This window comes from Megalobrama amblycephala, linkage group LG16 (assembly GCF_018812025.1).
Source record: "Megalobrama amblycephala isolate DHTTF-2021 linkage group LG16, ASM1881202v1, whole genome shotgun sequence".
NCBI classification, from domain to species: Eukaryota; Metazoa; Chordata; class Actinopteri; order Cypriniformes; family Xenocyprididae; genus Megalobrama; species Megalobrama amblycephala.
In genome coordinates this window covers 4602564-4617795 of record NC_063059.1, presented here as the reverse complement: position 1 = coordinate 4617795, position 15232 = coordinate 4602564, and the positions used below count along the sequence as shown (strand labels likewise).

Here is a 15232-nt window from a genome sequence, read left to right as displayed (position 1 = left end):
GTGGTCTTCATTCTATCAAGAGTATTGCCTAGCCACAGAGTTTATAGCACCTTGCCTAACCACGACTGTGGAGAGCCCCCTGACTAACATCCCCACTCACATCCCTAAGGAATATTCTGAATTCATTGAGGTATTTAGCAAGGACAAGGCCACTAAATTACCACCTCACAGACCTTGGGACTGTGGCATTGATTTGTTACCCAACTCTTCTCCCCCTAGAAGCAAGGTTTATCCACTATCTCTCCCTGAAACACAAGCTATGGAGGCTTACATTGAGGAGGCACTAGCATCAGGTTTTATCCGTCCCTCTACGTCTCCTGCTGCAGCTGGATTTTTCTTTGTTGAAAAGAAAGATGGTGGACTCCAGCCATGTATAGACTACTGGGGTCTGAGTGCCATCACAGTTAAGTACAGCTATCCCCTGCCATTGGTCCCATCTGCCCTAGAACAACTAAGAGAAACCAAGATTTTTACTAAGCTGGACCTCAGAAGTGCCTACAACTTGGTGCGTATCAGAGAAGGAGATGAGTGGAAAACTGAATTTATCACCACTAGGGGGCACTATGAGTGCTTGGTCATGCCCTATGGCCTAGCCAATTCACCTTCAGTATTTCAAGTCATTACCGACCACAGGAACTTGGAATATATTAACCCTCTGGAGTCTGAGGCTGATTTGGGGCCTGGAGAAGTTTTGACATGCCCTGACATTTGTGCTTTTTTCAGTTGTTCATAAACATATAAATGACAAAAGTGTCATTACACTGTATTCAGCACAAACTAGGCTACAATAATATGTGAGGAACATGTATGTACATGTTTGTGTTTTTGAAGGAATAATGTTTATGCGTGGTTACTGAAAAAAACAAAAAACTTAAGTCACTGAAATAAGGCCAAAAAAAGTATAGTAAATCTGTGTTTACAATACTTTAGGGTATTGGAGGTTGTAAACTAGAGTTTTTGCTTCAAAATTATGTAAAAATTATGCTGCCTACTCCTTCATATAAAACAATATATTGATTTAGTTTTTGTAAGACACTTTTTGCCAAGAAACACAGTATGCATGGAGGCGTGAATCTCCACTGAAAAATGGGCCATTCTCACCTGAGAAGACAAAAGAATTGGATAGTAATGAGCTGAAATGACTTGCATATTAATGAGGCATTTCAGTCAGGTAGGCTGTGAAAAAAACCTTCTGTGATGTCTCAAGCTCATCATGATATATGAAACATACAGAAAAATATTATTACAATATAAAGTAATGGTTTTATATTATACTTTAAAATATAATATATTTCTGTGATGCAAAGAGTCTGAATATAGGCTTTTAGTTTAAAAGCATGCACATTTGGAGAAATATTGGATTCTCATATGCTTATGTCAATTTTCTATACAGAGAAGTTATATTTATTTAATATTCATTGTCATTACTATGAGCGCTGGTGTTTTCAATTCATCCTTGAAGTCGGAGGGCACTCTCTGTGCATTTTTAGTCCACAAATTCATCTAAAAGAAGAAGAGGCTATTCCATGAATGGAGTTTCCAATTCATACTGCAGCCGGAGGGCGCTAAAGAAACAAAAACTCATCTAAAATTCATATATAGAAGAAAAGAAAACAGGAACTAACTGCATGTCTTCTAGAGCTTAACCAGGTTTTCAGGGTGTATGGACTCCCAGACGACATTGTCACAGACCGGGGGCCACAGTTCACATCACGGGTATGGAAAGCTTTTTGTCATCAGTTAAATATCAATGTCAGCTCAACCTCTGGCTATCACCCTCAGGCTAATGGTCAAGTGGAGAGAGTAAACCAGGAAATTGGATGCTACTTACGCTCCTATTGTAGTCGTGAACAGCACCAATGGAGCACTTTCCTGCCATGGGCTGAATATGCCCAGAACTCCCTTACACACTCGTCCACAGGACTAACCCCTTTTCAGTGTGTTCTGGGTTACCAACCACCACTGTTCCCTTGGTCGGGAGAACCTTCAGAGGTGCCAGCGGTGGATGACTGGATTAAGAGGAGTGAGGGGGTATGGGACAGCGCCCATGTCCGGCTACAACGAGCCATTAGGAGACAGAAGTTTCAGACGGACCGCAGAAGACGTCCCCATCCTAATTACCAACCTGGCCAGATGGTACTACCTAGCGGGAAACTCAGTCCAAGGTATATAGGTCCTTTTAAGATACTAAGACAAATCAACCCAGTGACCTATAGACTAGAGCTTCCTGCTGATTATCGTATATCTCCTTCCTTCCATGTGTCCCTCCTGAAACCTGCACACCCTGCACCGGAGAGTGTAACCACTGAATCTACGCCGCCTCCACCATTGGAGATCGAGGGTTCTCCTGCCTATCTTGTCCGGGAGATCCTAGATTCCCGTACGAGGGCTAATCGGTTACATTACCTCGTGGATTGGGAGGGATATGGTCCTGAAGAGAGATCCTGGGTAGCAGCCTCAGACATTCTAGACCCCTCACTCATCAGTGACTTCCACCGGGATCATCCAGATCGACCGGCACCCAGACCAAGGGGACGGCCCAGGAGAAGAACACCTAGAGGTGTTCCTAGAGGGGGGAAATCTGTAACAGTTCAGCCCATGCACAGTTCATCCCTCCAGCAGAGGGAGCAGAGTTTTAGCGGTCCTTCCTGTTTGTATTCCTGCTTCCTGTTTGTAGCCTTATAAGCCATGTGCTTCTCTGAATACCTTGCGACGTATTGCATGTTAACTCTGCCTTACCAAGCCTTTAATCTTATCTCTGTCTATTCCATGTGTCTTGACCATTTAGACTGTTTTTGGATTTACCCTTTTGTCTACTGTTTTGGATTTGGCCTGTTGCCTGCTTGCCTTGCTGTGTTTTTGAACCTTGCCTGGACTTTGACTACGTCTTTTGCCTGCCGTCTTGTATTGTTCATTCTAAGTTTGTTTTTGTCAATAAACAACCTCTGCATTATGGATTCAACTCCGTCTCCAGCTATGGGTTCCTTACAAATATTAGGCGGAGATGATGAACCATACCCCATTCAGACAGACCTAGGGTGGAGCATTGTTGGTAGTTCAGAACCCCACCTTGAGACAGGTATGATGAGCAGCCTCTGTCATCGTGTTATTGTCAAAGAAATTCCCCCAGTAACTCCCATGGATGCAAACCGTGCACTGGAAGGTGACTTCAGAGAAGTCAGTGGAAACGACATCACAGTGTCTCAAGAAGATCTTGTCTTCCTTGATAAACTTCAACAAGGCATAAAGAGAACTGACGAGAAATACAAGGAGGATTATATTAAGTACATGAATGACATCATTGCAAAGTGTGAAGCAGAAGAAGTCAAAGATGATGGACTCCCTGGTGAGACATGGTATATACCACACCATGGCATCTATCACGCAAAGAAACCTGAAAAGTTGCGTGTGGTTTTTGACTGCTCAGCCAAACATAAAAGGACCAGTCTCAACGAACATCTCCTGGCTGGTCCAGACATGATTAACAATCTGACAAGTGTCCTTTTACGCTTTTGACGACATCAAATAGCTCTACTGTGTGACATAGAAAAAAATGTTCCATCAATTTCAGGTCCAAGAGAGAGATCGTAACTACCTTCGCTTCCTGTGGTGGAGAGATGGAGACACAAGCACATAACCTAGAGTGTACAGGATGACGGTGCATCTCTTTGGTGCTGTTTCTTCGCCAGGCTGTGCAAACTATGCGTTAAAACATCTGGCTAAAGAGAACAGCAGTACTTTCCAGAGACTTTTATGTGGATGATGGAGTCACAAGTGTGAAAACAGTGGAAGACGGCATGCAGCTACCTCAGCACGTAAACTGTGTGCCAGAGGTGGCCTGTGATTGCATAAGTTTGTGTCCAACAGTAGTGCCGTTCTAAGCAGCATACCGAAGTCAGAGCATGTATCTGACATCACGACTAAAGATCTTGCGTTCTGTGAGACACAAACCGAGAGAGCACTAGGCATTCACTGGAACATAGAAAAGGACTGTTTCACTTTCAACATCGCCCTGAAAGACCAACCTCCCACACGCCATGGAATATTATCCACGGTTGCAGCGATATACGATCCTCTAGGATTCGTCGCCCCCTGAAATTTAAAAACTGTGATGCTTTGAGCGCTGTTGAGTGGATTCGTAAACATCTCTGATTGGTCGTTGTTTTCACGGCTCATTGGATATGTCTGTGATTGGCTTCAATGATCAACGCTGTAAAAACGTTGTAAATAGTCATCAATAAATCTCTTCACTAAGCGCTTACACAGATACACACGGGAGCGTTTGAAAGCAGGCATCTATCGCGGATCAGTCCACTGTTAGACACCTGCTTTCAATCGCTCGTGCTTCCACTTTCAAAACGCTTTCAAATTCAAACACTTCCGTGTGCTTTCAAATGCTCCCGTGCGTTGATCATTGTAGCCAAGCACAGGCATATCCGATGAGCGCGTCAACACAATGGCCAATCAGAGGTGTTTATGAATCCGCTCAACAGCGCTCAAAGCGTCACATTTTTAAAATTTCAGTACCGATAGGTACCGAAGTCGGTACTTTTGGCAAATCTAGTTTCAACCTATGAAAACCCTGCAGACAAGGCATCTAGGGGAACAATGGTAGATGGACTGCTCTCATCCAACTGGTTCACAGGCCCTAAATTCCTGTGGGAAAAGGAAAAGCAACTTCCAGCAAATGAGAACAAAGAACTTCCAGTCGGAGATCCTGAGGTGAGGAAGGTGCAAACATTAAACACACAAACTGCAGAACAAATGAGCCTTACTGACCGTCTAGCAAAGTTCTCATCCTGTCTCAGCCGTAGTACGTCTTAGACGCCGTCGGCTGAATGACAAATCAAATGCACACTCTACTTTTAATGAATGACAAAATGCTGAACTCGTGGTCGTCAAAGATCTGCAAAGACAAGTATATCAAGAGGAAATTAAAATACTAAGCAAAGGTAGACCATTACCAAGGAACAAAAAACTTTACCATCTTGATGCTTTCTTAGACAGTGATAGCCTACTCAAGGTGGGAGGACGACTACACAGTTCATCTCAGCTGAGTTCCACTCTCCAGGATGCCCATCTCTGCGTGTGGGTTTGAGTTGCTTACTGCCTTTTCGCAGTCGCTCTTACCTGCTCTCCTCTTTTGGTGTTTGCGCTTGGAGATTCTGTATATCAGACAGGGTTGGCCCAGGCTATGTTTGGCTTTTGCTAGATTAGTATGGCCTCCTTGGTGGCATCGGGGGTGATTTTGTCCCCTCTAGTGACAGGCCGGGATTCCTTCTGGTCTCCTGGCCACATTCCCTTTAAGGGACCACTTTCTATGGGTTGTTGGTCCCAGATGCCTTGAGCAGCCTTGGCAGGCCTTTCACGGAAGGCCTCTTTCAGGCTCAGCTTGGGCTGTTGGCCATAGGGAATGCTGTCACTGACAGCCTTGGAGAAGTTGCTCTTGGTTTTTCCCTGGAACTGCCGGACGTTTGACCAGACATTTTGGGCATGCACTCTCCTCTAGCATGGCGGCGTGGGTATTTTGTTCCCCATAGCGTCAAGCGCAGAGTTGAAGTTCCCTTTCGAAAGGGAATGTCTCAGGTTACGCATGTAACCATGGTTCCCTGAGAACAGGGAACGAGACTCTGCCCTTCCCTGCCATGCTTCGGGATGCCTGCTGAACAGTCACTCAGGTGCTCCCTTTATATGTCACGGTTCACCATTCGACGTCATAGGCTGTCGCCGGCCAATAGGATTGGAGTGTTGTGATTCTTGGCATTTCGAACACCTGTCACGAGTGACGGTTCCCCATAGCGTCAAGCACAGACTCTCGTTCCCTGTTCTCAGGGAACCATGGTTACATGCGTAATCTGAGACGTTTCTTGAACATGACAATGAGTTCACTAGACTCAAATGACCTCTACGGTCTCCTGATCTCAGACCAATAGAGCACCTTTGGGATGTGCTGGAACTGGAGTTTTGTGGCATGATAGCTTTTGTACAGTGTTGAAAAACATTCGCAGTTGAGAAGTTTTAAATAAAATTTTGTAAAATTAATTGTTTCATAGAACAAAAAAAAAGAAAAAAGAAAAAAGAAGAAAAAGTAGGCCTATGTAATTTGTTTATATGACCCAGAGAATGACCCTATTCTGTGTAGCTGCAATGTCTCTAAAATAGAGAAGTGGGAAATTTAGACATTCTAGTGTGTGAAAGAGGGGTTTAAACATCATTATTTTTTGGGAATAGAAATTATTATTACTATTTTATAAATAATACTCATTAGCATCCTGGACTTTATCGTTTTATATGATGCATAAACAATAATCAGAATGATAAAAAGAGAAAAACATACAACCATACAACACACAACCACTGATAGAGCAAGCAATACTCTCGGACAGCTTGTTTAAGATTATTTCTATGAGTAAAGCACGCTCACCTCACAATAAAGTGCAGTCCTAACAGTAAATATCTATGTCTCTAATAACGTAGTTGGTTCTATCACTGACGGACGCGCATAATCTTCAGAAACATTGACATTTCTCTGTTCTTGCTCAGCTTCATCAGTTTATGCCTCGCTCTTCTTAGCTCTGTTGCCGCCATGTTTCCAACACCTGGCCCCGCCTTGACGCAGTGATTGACAGGGTGGGGCAGAGACGTGATCAGCTCGAAATGCATTATCAAATCCACGTTGAATTTTGCTACATTCATTGCGGGACATTTAATGAAAATGCGATTGCACGTGTCTTAACTGTGACTGCAAATGCAATTAAGAAAAATAACATAAATGATCATTTTGCTACAATTTTTGCTTGAACATGTTCAACATATTTCTGTAATACATTTTCATTTAAATTGTGCAACTTATAAAGCGTTAAAAATATGTTTAAATTATATATTAAAATTATGTTAGGAAATAGCAAATGTAAATTATATTGTTAAATTTGAATTATCATTTTGCTCCAAACATTGCTCATATGGTATGGAAAATGTAAATTCAAATACAGAAATGCATTGCCATTTTACATATTGCATTGCCATTTTGCATATTACATTTCAAATTGAAATTTGCTACACATATGCTTCCATACATGTGTCAATTTGTAACAAACGAATAAGTAGCTGGATTCATCTTTGTGCTCATTTCTTGTTTTCTTCCAGAATGCAAGGAGACACTAGCACATATAGGAGACAGTCAGTTTTACAATATTGGATGTAAAGTGAATATAATAAAGAGCTATATAGTTAAAGTATACACACACACACACACACACACACACACACACACACACGTTTGGTTTTCATGTTTTATGGGGACATTCCATAGACAAAACAATTTTATATTGTACAAACTGTATATTCTACCTCCTAATGCTAACCCTACCCCTAATCCTACCCCTCACACAAAACGTAGGAGCATAACACAAAGCAGTTTTCATTAAATCCACAATGGATAAACAGAGAAATTGTAGGATAACTCAGAATACTACCACAATGAGTTAATGAGACAGGACAATGAGGAAACACAGGGCTTATAAATGCAGGGAGTTATCATTAACACAAAACACCTGCACAGAATGATTAACTGCTTCGTGATCTAGGAGACAAACTGGAACTCAGGCAGACACAAAGGGAAAAACAGAACATACTTGTGACACTACCTGAAGGGGTTTATAAGACAAATAATATTTTTGCGAATATCAGGCAGGTTTAAAGCATAAACAAGGGGGTTCAGGATGGGTGGGTATAATAAGAAACTCCAGTGAAAGGAAAACTGACAGCCCTGTAGGAAGATCTATATTCACAATTCGACTCAAAGTGATCTCAGAAATAATAGCAATTGAGAAATTCAAAAGGACCACTATGTGTGGAATACAAGTTTGAAACGCTTTGCTCTTGAACTGTGCTGAGCTTCTTTGACAAATTATAATAATTTTTACATAAGAATATTATATTAAACTCAAGGGTATTATAGTAGTTGTGATTAATATAAACAAGCCCAAAACATTATTAATTATTGTTTTTTCGCAAGAAAGCTTGACTACTTCATAGGTGTGGCAGTACACCTTAAATAATTTGTTACCACACATTTTCAGTTTTGTACTTAGAAAACCAGTAATAGTAAGTAAAATCATTGGATAGGCCAGGGATGGGCAGTATTTCAGATACATGTATTTAAAATACGTATTTGAAATACAAAATACTATTTTGTATTTTGTATTTTAAAGCCTTTGGAAAAAATCAAATGTAATTTGTATTTAAATACATTTAAGATGAGTATTTTTGTATTTTCAAAATACTCAAAATACTTTGAGACCGACAGTCAACCTCTTGCATCAACTAGTTCAGACCAGACACACCTCTCCCCCCCAACCCCAACATTCATGCACATGAGCCGCAGCTGTACAACCCAGCCTTGGATCGGCAACTTTTCTGGAATAGTGAGGATGTGCTACTTGTTGATTAAAGTAGCTTGTCAAATGTGTTTGAAGCATTAACGTTACTGCATGTTAGGGATGGGTGATATCATATGACAATATCGTTTATTCGTAGCGATGATATAAATTGTGAATCGATGGAACTTTTTCTAAATCGTTTTCATAGATAGGACTTTGCGCTTTCTCTTTAGCTTTGTGCAGTTGAAGCCTTGTTTATACTTTCGCAATTCGCATGGCTCTACGCCATGAACCTGCTTACTGCGCGCACTCCTCAGTAAACCTACGAGGTTTTATGCTTGACGTGCTCTCCGTTGTATAATTCTGTGAAACGACAGAGGGCGACTGAGTAATTGTTCTCCAAACCACCAAAAAGCAGCGATGAGAGGAAGTAGTTTGCCGAATAATTTGTCAAACACCTCTTATACTATGTCAAACACTCGTCTCGTGAGAAGTTTGTGAATAAATGGATTTCTTCACATGTAAACTGATTAGGTTGTGGGTCATTTTGACGACACATTAGGGGTGTGATGAGATCTCGCGAGACTAAACTGTGACGAGATTTCTCGTCGAGGCAAAAAGTAGTCTCGTGATGTTGCCATGACAGAGTGGTTAGGATGATTAGGAAAGAATATGCCACCGCTACGTTTACATTACGCCTCCACTGTCGTTTTGCTTTGTATTTAAATAAAAAAACATTGAATTCAGTTCGATAACGGTCGCCGCTGCTCCATATTCACGATATGTGAATATGGAGCAGCGGCGTTCCAGTTACGCGCGATCGCTGAAAGTGAAAATCGCTGAAATCACATTCAAACGAGATTTCAATACCCCGCATTTTGAAAGCGGCTCCTTGATGCATGCAAATATCTCCCAATATGAAAGCTATTTTAGGCTGGGCAGTGTAGTTGTAACCATCTCTTGGCTCTGTATCAAAGAAAAATTTGGTCTTATTTGCACTTTGAATATTGAGAGAGTGTGATTATGGTTGCACTTATTGTAAATGTTACTATAAAAGTGAATAACAGTTTTCTCTTAATCTTATTAAGGACAAACAATAGTTTCATTTGTTAACATTAGTTAATACACTGTAAACTATGAACTAACAATGAATGACTATTTTTATTAACTAACATAAACAAAGATTGATAAGTACTGGAGCAAATATATTGCACATTGTTAGTTGATGTTGGTTAATACATTAATGTTAATAAATGAGACCTTATTGTAAAGTGTTACGATTTTTATTTTTACTGTTTTTTATTTCTATGATCAGTTTGTGGAAAGGAGTTCAGTTAGGAGGTCAAAAGTTGTAGAAGCTCAAAAATCATGTACAGTTCTGAGGTCTGAAGAGACTGAAATCATACAGAAGAGAAGTAAGTTAGTTGAGTTTGTGGCAAAACCTTTTACAGTGCTTGAGTATTGTTGTCTTTTACTGCATATGATGATTCATACTCAGAAAGAACTGAAATGACATGCATTACAAGATGATTAGTTAAAACATTTCAAATACACCTGCAGAATATTTTTCCTAGTCATGTATTTCACCATTGAGGATTTCTTAAAAATAGTGTGTAAAAATCTTGTCTTGTCTTGTCTCGTCACACCCCTACGACACGTGAAAAAGTTTTTTAGTACACTTCTTAAACCCTAACCAAATAATCAAGTTAAACCAAGTAAACTTGAAATTGTGACTTGTGACATTAGAACAAAACATATTAATATGATAACATATGTATAACACTAAATTGAACAATACTGTTATATATGTTTTTTAATTCATTCATTATTTTATTTCAATTAACGATTGTATTAAACACCGACCATTACTTTATTCATTATTTTTGCTATGCAGGCTCATTTTGTAAATGTAATCATTATAAATTTTACAAACATGGTGCTTTATGAAAATGTAACTGGACACATTTCCAAATTGTGATTGTGTTTACCCATCTATGCAAATGTTTGTTTATGTAGAGATGAAATAATTAGGTTAATCATTGTCTGTCTCCATCAATTAATTTAATTTTTATTTTATTTTAGATAAACTTTATATTTTCTAATTATGTATATAGAAACAAATAAACTTTACATTAAATAAATATAAAAGTTACTATACTACTTGCGTAAAAAAAAGCATCAAAAGAGTTTGAAATTCAGTTTTTGCTGTGGTATCAAAACTGATATTGATAATTGTGAAACCATGCCATATATTGTTACTGTGAAGTAAAATTAAGATTTTAGTCATATCACCCATCCCTATTCTTTGCTATATAGCAGAAAAGGTTCCCACAGTTTTACAGTTTTTTTAGTAGTGTTCGCCATAAGTAATAGACTACATTGTAACCTTGTCAGAAGTAAATATATAAATGGCTGCTATTTTGCACTACATAAGTTTATTTGTAATTACCAGCAAGGAAGCAAGCACTTAAGAAAGAGAGAGAGAGAGAATGACAGAAAGAGAGAATGACAGAGAGAGCAGAAATGAGGTAAGGAATTAAAAGTCAGTAGGCCTATGTAGTTTCTTAATTCACTGTGACTATTTATAATTAGCTTAACAAATTATATATAACATTCAGTGTCTAAACATTCAGTTTTTTTTGTAGTTTTTTATTTCCTACTGGGCAGGGGAAGGGAAGAGGTATATAAAATTAAAACGAAAGTTTTTAAGTAGTTGCACACATCTAAATGCTTTTTGGCATTCAGAATAGGCGCAGATAGATTTCAGCCTAATAGGGATACCTGCACTGATTCTTCAATTTCACATGTATTTTGTGTATTTCAAAATACAAAATACTGTATTTGTATTTAAATACATTTTTCCACACAGTATTTTGTATTTGTATTTTAAATACATTTCCATGTATTTACGCCCATCTCTGGGATAGGCCAGGTTTATAACTACTGAAACAGTCAAAAACCTTGGTGTAATTATGTTGTGGTATCGTAAGGGTTTACAGATTGCAACAAATCTATCAAATGCCATTATCATTAATGTCATATATTCATTTGCAGCATAAGTGAAAATGACAATACACTATAAGACACATGCTTCAGGAGAGATTGAGTGTGTATCAGTGTAACGAAGGCGGGACTCAGAGTAAGATCCAAATGCAGCGTTTTATTAAATGTAAGCGTGGTCGTACAGGCAGGGTCAAACAGGAGCAAACAGGTACAGCAGAGGGTAGACAGAATCGTAATCCAGGTACAGGCAGAGGTCAGGACTGGCAGATATCACTCACAGGTCGGTATACAAAGCAAGGGTCAGGACAGGCAGCAACGGGTCAATAAACAGGAAACAGACAGGAACGGTAACAGACAGGCAGACAGGGAAATAACGCTCGGAATTGTCACAGGGTGAATCAAGACTTCGCGGTGAGGTGGTGTGTGTGAAAGTCCTTTATAGTCCTGGTAATAATCTGCAGCTGGGTGTGGTGATCAGTGTGGAGTGCTAGGCTGTATGTGGCAACAGGTGATTGGTGTAGAGTGTGTGCATGTGACTGATGATGACTGGCAAAGAGGATGATGGGAAATGTAGTCCGGAACTGAACAGGATTCGTGACAGAATGTCCCCCTGCCGGAAGGCGCGTCCTCGCGCCGTAGATGGCACAACTGGGGAGGGGGGTGGGTGCCCTGGAGACCTACAGGCAGGAGATACTGGATGTGCAGACGGGTATGGAGGTCTCCAGGGCAGGTCCAGGAACTCTAGGCACCACCGCGGGTCAGGAGCCTCGGGCGGCCACGGCGGGTCAGGTGCCACGGGTGGCCACGGCGGGTCAGGTGCCACGGGCGGCCACGGCGGGTCAGGTGCCACGGGCGGCCACGGCGGGTCAGGTGCCACGGGCGGCCACGGCGAGTCAGGTGGCTTGGGCAGCCACAGCAGGTCAGGTGGTTTGGGCAGCCGCAGCAGTGAGTCCATAAATGGCCATGACAGCAGTGACCGAGCAGGATCCCCACCCACAAGCTCCCCACCCTCAGGTATACTGCACCCCCCCAAAAAGTTCTTGGGGATTTCAACGGGGTACGTTGCGGGTTCGTGGGCAAGGAGTTCGGGTGGCTCCGGCAGGGCAAGATGCTTGAGTGGCGCCGGCAGGGCAAGGAGCTCGAGTGGCGCCGGCAGGGCGAGGAGTTCAGGTGGCGCCGACAGGGCGAGGAGCTCAGGTGGCGCCGGCAGGGCGAGGAGCTCAGGTGGCGCCGGCAGGGCCACGCACCGCAGGGGCGGCCATCTTGCCCGTGGGCACTGGCAAAGCAGCCCTTTTGTCCATCGCGTCCAGGGCGTTTGACTGCGTTGCACCCGGCGAACATGAGTTCGTAGCAACCGGCGAACTTGAGAGCGTCGAAACAGGCGAACTTGAGAGCGTCGAAACAGGCGAACTTGAGAGCGTCGAAACAGACGAACTTGAGAGCGTCGAATCAGACGAACTTGAGAGCGTCGAAACAGACGAACTTGAGAGCGAAGCGACCGCCGGGCTTGAGTGCGAAGCGACCGCCGGGCTTGAGTGCGAAGCGGCCGCCGGGCTTGAGTGCGAAGCGGCCGCCGGGCTTGAGAGCGAAGCGGCCCGGGCTTGAGAGCGAAGCGGCCGGCTGATGCTTGGGAATGCCAGCCGCTCGCGCTGAAATCAGCGGTGGGTCAACCACACTGGAACGTAATCCTTGCCGAGGATTCTTGCAACGTAATCCTTGCAACGTGACGTTGCTCTGGGCGATCAACGGAGACTTGGCGTTGCTCTGGGCGATCAACGGAGACTTGGCGTTGCTCTGGGCGATCAGCGAAGACGTGACGTTGTTCTGGGCGATCAGCGAAGGCGTGACGTTGCTCTGGGCGATCAGCGAAGGCGTGCCGTTGCTCTGGGCGATCAGTGAAGGCGTGACGTTGCTCATGCAGATTTTAGCCCTGATTTTGGCTCGCCGACAGGTTTTGAGAAAACGCAGACAAATGCCCGAAATCACAGGCAAATCGGTGCTCGTTCACGCGAGTAACAATCATGCAGTGTGAATGAACAAAGATGCGATCTGAGAGAATCGCCTTGAATCTGGACCTGTCGGCGATTCAAAATCCTGCTGTGTGAAAAGTGTTCTGACTGAAAACTACATCGGCGATGACCGACAGCCAATGAGAGAGCAAGATACAGAGCAGCGGGGAGTTCGGGGAGGAGTTATAGACCACAATTTCAGCAAGCATGGCTTCGTACACATAAACATTACAATTCTATAAAACAGAACCAAAGCACAAACATTTGCTTGACCATCCGCAACAGCAGCACACTGAAAAGTTATGTATTTTCCTCTAACTCTCGTTGCAGAACACACAATCCTTGTTTCTCACGTCTCCCCAACCATTTCCTCCTCCATATTCTTCTTTTCTTTTTCTTGTTTTCGCTGCAAATCAGCGCACAGGCAATTCGTATTGCAAGCTTCTTGCGGGCTACCGTTATTAATAATAATACCAGTCTCACATGAGAACTCCGGTTTTGCACGCGTGATATCCCTTTGTTTCCTTGTCACATCTCGCGTGTGTTTGGTTGTGAAATGTAGTTTGCATGCCAGACAGAGTTGTCGGCCATTCTTCCTATTGTAAAGTCATGCAGTGTGAAACCTTCTGTCGCCGATCCATCGTGCAGTTTGAACACAGCAGCGACTGAATGCTGGCCAAGATAGTCATGCAGTGTGAAAAGAACAGTGACCCGACTACTTTGAAAATCGTGCAGTCTGAACTCAGCTTTAGTGGATTCATTATGTCGGACTCACCGCAGGTAACTCATAATCTGCAGTTGTTACTCCTGTCTCCTGACAAAAACATTGCATGCGGCGTCTGTGGAGTGTGAAAAGTTACTGGAGCGCACAGCCGTGCACGTCTCTCACAAGGAATGTCATGGCAGTGATTGACAAGCCAGAGGGCCAATCGTTTACACGATGATCGCATAAACGATTGGCTGATGTTTTTAAGGCCCTACCTCGTGCACAGATGTATATTAATATTATTCCTTTCAGTGCACCTAATAAATAGTCTTTTATCAGTTAGTAAAGACAGTTTCAAGTAATATTGCAAAAATGTATAAAACAAAACATCCTCTGTAGCACCTTTAAGTACTAAATAGCTAAACCTGTCAGGATTATGTTCTGTTTATTGTGTTTGGTTCTGTCATTCTAATGCCAAGTTTACACTACAGGACTTTAAATTTCGGCAGATTGCTGTGCTGTTCAGACTACATGACTTGCTGTGGAGTCTTGAAGTCTTTGTGCTGTTCACACTACGTGACACTACGTAAATGATCCGCAAAAGGGGGACACTACACGAGCTGAAGACAACTCTGTCACCCAACGGCTTTATTTGAAAATGGACAATGGGAAGAAATTAGATTAAATTATGAATTAAAATTAATTAAAATTAAATTAACCCTTTCACACATAAGTTTAAAATATTCTGGCTGACCTCCCAGAGTTAAGGCGACCGTTAGAACGTTTCCCTTTATTGTTTCCGACACACGTGACACACCACGGCCTAGCTGTATGACAGATGTATCACTTTTCTCACCATGTTACCAACTATCTGAAGTGTGTGTTTTGTCATTTAAAAACCTATATCATGATTTTGATCTTGATCTATAACGCAAGATGGGCACCACCTTGTTTGTTTGATCCTTGTTCGTTTGAGTTCAGAGAGTCTTGTCAGTCGGATTTACAGGCTACAGCACATGAATTCATCCATTTGTCCTGAAATACATGTGGCCGGTGACCTGGGAGAAGAATAGAGTGAGCTTTATATTACACAATGTGTATCTGATATGAATAAACATCTGCAAATTATATTT

The 15232-nt window shown here is 42.1% G+C and overlaps 1 pseudogene; it reads right to left on the bottom strand.

The window, feature by feature from the left end:
• Positions 1–7427: 7427 nt before the first annotated feature.
• LOC125249520 lies at positions 7428–12646 on the bottom strand (annotated as a pseudogene).
• Between the last annotated feature and the right edge of the window lie 2586 nt (positions 12647–15232).